The following is a 4,990-nucleotide window of genomic DNA, read 5'->3' on the forward strand; positions in this document are numbered from 1 at the left end:
GACAGTGTGTGGCAAAAAAAAAACCATAAAGTTATTCGGGAGTCCGGATACTTACGATCTCGCCAGGGGCTTGGCCCTTGGAGGCCAGTCCTCGTCATCGTCACTGGCGTTGGCAGAGCAGTCCGGGGAAAGAGTTTTTCCCTTCTTGGACCCTTCGGCCTCCCTCGTTGGGGAGGCCTTCCTTTTCCTCCCTCCCCCCGCTGGGGGAGAGGCTTTCTTCTTCTCCTCCTCACCTTTGTGAGAGGATTCAGCCTCGGAGTCATCATCCGATAACACCTGAAAACGGGAACTCTTCCGAGTGCCCGTGGCCTTCTTCTTGGCCTTCTTCTCCGGCACCACATGGGGTGCCGGAGCCAGCAGCCCCGTTAGGCAGGCGTCCGCTGGGTCCTCTGGCAATGGGGCCGGACAGATAGTCTGTTCAGCCTTCGCCAGCCAGTCCTGTCAAAGGAAAGGGAGTTTAGATCCCGCATAGAGTCAAACTATGGAAAACAAGCGTACCGTAAAGGACAAAATCACTTACCTCGTCAGCTGGACGCTGCGAGATGAATCCGCGATCTTCAGTAGAGGATGCGGGAGCCTCGGCGCCCTTGAACAACACCTTCCAGACATCTTCGTACGTAGTGTCGAAGAGCCCACTCAAAGTATGGTGCTGCGTCGGATCGAACTCCCACATGTTGAAGCCACGTCGTTGGCACCGGAGGATCCGGCGGATGAGCATGACCTGGACCACATTGACAAGCTTGAGCTTCTTGTCCACCAGCTTTTGGACGCAGGCTTGGAGTCCGGTCAACTCCTACGAATCACCCCAAATATGGCCGCTCTCTTTCCAGGAGGTGAGCCGTGTGGGGATGCCAGATCTAAATTCGGGGGCCGCTGCCCATTCATGGTGACGCGGCTCGGTGATGTAGAACCACCCCGATTGCCACCCCTTAATGGTTTCCACGAAAGTGCCCTCAAGCCAAGTAACGTTGGACATCCTGCCCACCATGGCGCCTCCGCACTCCGCTTGGCTGCCCTTCACAACCTTCGGCTTGACACTGAAGGTATTGAGCCACAAGCCGAAGTGGGGCTGGATGCAGAGGAAGGCCTCACACACGACGATAAACGCCGAGATGTTGAGGATGAAATTCGGGGCCAGATCATGGAAATCCAGGCCGTAGTAGAACATGAGCCCCCGGACAAAGGGATGGAGTGGGAAGCCCAGTCCGCGGAGGAAATGGGTAAGAAATACTACCCTCTCATGGGGCCTGGGGGTGGGGATGAGCTCCCCCTCGTCGGGGAGCCGATGCGCGATGTTGCTAGATAAATATCCGGTGCTGCGCAGCTTCTGGATGTGCCCCTCCGTGACGGAGGAGGCCATCCACTTGCCTCCTGCTCCGGACATAGTTGGAGAAGGTTGAGGTGAGATGTGCGGACTTGGGCGCTGGAGCTCGAGTTTGCGGAGATGGATCAGCCAAGGAGGAAGAAGGCGTAGGTAAAAGGGTTGGATCTTTATCTCCTTATATGGGCAGACAAAAACATGTGTCCCCACCGGCCTGATAAAACTCGCTTATCTCCCAAGCGCCGCAATCAATGGCGCGGTTGGGTTACCCACGTCCGTATTGATGGGAATCTCGGAATAAGGGGAACACGATCTCTGCTTCGACAAGACGTGCCAAAGAAACCGCTTCGCTAGACGCGCTGAGGCGGTACAATAAAAACAATTCTAGTAAAGGCTTGGTAGTGGTGTGACGTCACGCCACCAAAAACGTCAGCAGATTGAACTTGTGTAAATATTATTCTCTCTATGGTGGTATGTGGAATTTATTTTGCAGAGCCGGACACTATCATGGTGTTCACAATCTTCTATAAATTATTCGGAGGAGGAACGCGCCTTGCAATGCCGAAGACAATATGCGCGCCGGACTCGTCGTCATTGAAGGCTGGTTCCGGGGCTACTGAGGGAGTCCTAGACTAGGGGGTGTCCGGATAGCCGAACTATCATCATCGGCCGGACTCCAAGACTATGAAGATACAAGATTGAAGACTTCGTCCCGTGTCCGGATGGGACTTTCCTTGGCGTGGAAGGCAAGCTTGGCGATACGGATATGTAGATCTCCTACCATTGTAACCGACTCTGTGTAACCCTAGCCCTCTTTGGTGTCTATATAAACTGGATGGCTTTAGTCCGTAGGACGAACAGCAATCATACCATAGGCTAGCTTCTAGGGTTTAGCCTCCTTGATCTCGTGGTAGATCTACTCTTGTAACACACATCATCAATATTAATCAAGCAGGACGTAGGGTTTTACCTCCATCAAGAGGAACCGAACCTGGGTAAAACATCGTGTCCCTTGTCTCCTGTTACCATCCACCTAGACGCACAGTTCGGGACCCCCTACCCGAGATCCGCCGGTTTTGACACCGACAGCTGTCAAATCGAATAGTACTGCGCCGCCCGCTGCACGCCTGGCGCCTCCATTAAACCCCTCCGTTAAACCCGCATGCAAACCGAGAATCCTACTCCGGCCACACGTTCATTCATGAGCGGGCCGGAATTAAATGCAACTCCGGCTGAGCTCCTCCCGTCCGCCCTCAGTTTAAACGAGGCCAGACGTCGGCCAAGCTCCTACCGTCCGCCCTCTATTTACACGAGGCCAGACAGACAGCGGGCAAGAATCGCACCCCTCTGCCGCTCCCCCATCTCCTCCTTCACCATTTTCTCCACTCTTCTGATGGCTTCCGATGAGCCGTTCTCTGGCATATTACCTGGTTGGGTGGCCCGCCGAGCCCTCCGGATACGGGCAGGCCGCTCGGTGCTTCATCAACCTCTCTTCGCCCGACGGAGCCAGTTGCCGCCCCAAGCAGGCGCGTGGTTCAGCAACTCGCCGCTCCAGTTCAGCTCGATGAGGAGTGGCGAGTTGCTCCAAGCCAGCACGGCAGCGAGCACGCCGGTACGGGCGCTGTCCCTGCCGTGTCGTACCGCGACACCAGTGTCTGCGGTGGCCGCGCCTCCCGTGTCTGTGGGCATGCCTCCCGTGCCTGAGGCAGCGCCATGTAGGCACAGACAGAAGCCGGGTGTGTGGAGAGCGACGAGTCGGTGGCCAGCTTCTCCGTGTCCGCCGCCATCATCGAGGAGAAGTAGAACATGGGAGGCTGCCACCACTTGGGACCCATGAAGGCCACCGCCGAGGCGACGACCGCAGATTTAGGTGGTTTCTTTGCTGCTTCGTCTCTTCCGAGGACCTTCGTCGACCCCGCAAGTGACTGACGGACATGAGGAAGACAAAGGGATCCGCGGGCGGCCATTTAGAACTAAATCAAGTCTAGATACATCCATTTCTAGGACAAGTATTTCCGTACGGAGGGAGTATTAATTATACAAGAGAACCGGATTGGCACCTCTTAGTTCATGTAAATGTAATGAAATCCATCATGTTTATATGAAGATCCGGCTTTTTATACGAAATCCTTCATGCTTATATGAAATCAGTCCGTGTTTAGACGAATTTCATCTGGTTGGTTAGAGTTGTAAAAATGTATGCCGCTGGCGTTTGATGTCGTCCTCCGCGGAAGGAAGCGGGAGGAAATTTGCCGGCTGCCGTTGGAGATGCTCTTTATGCTGGAAATAATAGAGTGACATCCAATCCATTTGAGTTAATTGCCTATATGGTTGTCCCTATATAAAAAGTTAATTGCATGTACAGTGTACACGTGACTTGTAGGGTGGCTACAGCTTCGTATAGAAAGTTAAAAAGAAACAAGTCCATCCTTAATCTTGTATTCTAAGTACTCTGTGGGTTCCACTGTCAGTACAGTAGCGAAATAAGTATATATTAAATAAGTAGAGTAATATATAATATAAAAATCTAAAGTTAAAAGATAGAATTCGAACTCATGCCATCGCGTTGCGAGCATCCGGCGCTAACCAGCCCATCACATTTTTGTTGTAGACCATGCTGGAGATATATCTCCATGTCTACTCTTATATATACTCCATTTGTTCCTAAATATTTTTCTTTTTCAGATTTCAAATGGACTACCACATACGGATGTGTATGTAGACATATTTTAGAGTGTAGATTCACTCATTTTGCTCTGTATGTCTTTTTAGGAAGGGGTCGGATTTGTCCTTGATTTATTTATGAGGTATCCAGATGGCACTGCACCGCCAAGAAAAGAGGATATCATAAAAAATTATGGACTATTTTTTGAGTATGTTGGTAAGGTCCGGTCATAGTCACTTGTTGAAATCTCTAAAAAGACAAATAGTCCCCCCGTCCGGAAATACTTGTCATGAAAATGGATAAAAGGAAATGTATCTAGACGTATTTTAGTTTTAGATACATCTCTTTTTATCCATTTTGATGACAAGTGTTTTCGGACGGAGGGAGTAGAAAACAGAGTTGGTGATGATGGTGTGCGTGCCATCCTGCAATATAGGTCGTCGGATTTATATCTAACGGATAGGAAAGAAACTATGGCAATTTTGCAAAAATATACCCACACGTCTCTCCATGTTCGCAAATAAGGCCTTCCCTCGTTCAGCCTTTTCTCTCACAAGATAAACTACTCATACAAATGCATCTTGATGTTCCGTGCAATGCCCGGGCAGCTAGCTAATTTCTTTTAAAATAGTTGCTGCGGTAATTGGGTTGAAGTGATATATTTTATGTCTGCCCCGAATGATTTTAGATTCACTAGTAGTAACAAAGAAAAGGTTGCCTTGTTAATTAACGGAAAACAGGGTGAAAACTATCACATGAGGCCGGTAAAAACAAGGCACACTGGGTTCAACGTCATCGTCACTACAGGTGCGCGCGCGCGAGAAGTCTACATATCAAGGGGGCTACCGAGCGAGGCACCGAGACACAATGTTTGAGAGAGAAACCAATTGACAGATTATGATCAGATCGAGTTGTCACCCTTCTGCTGTCATCATTGGGGGGGGGAGAGAAAGACATATCGAGAGTGTGCGCGATAGGCACAGAGGCACAACTAGCGAGTCTGT

This window comes from Triticum dicoccoides, chromosome 7B (genome assembly GCF_002162155.2).
Source record: "Triticum dicoccoides isolate Atlit2015 ecotype Zavitan chromosome 7B, WEW_v2.0, whole genome shotgun sequence".
Taxonomy (NCBI): Eukaryota; Viridiplantae; Streptophyta; class Magnoliopsida; order Poales; family Poaceae; genus Triticum; species Triticum dicoccoides.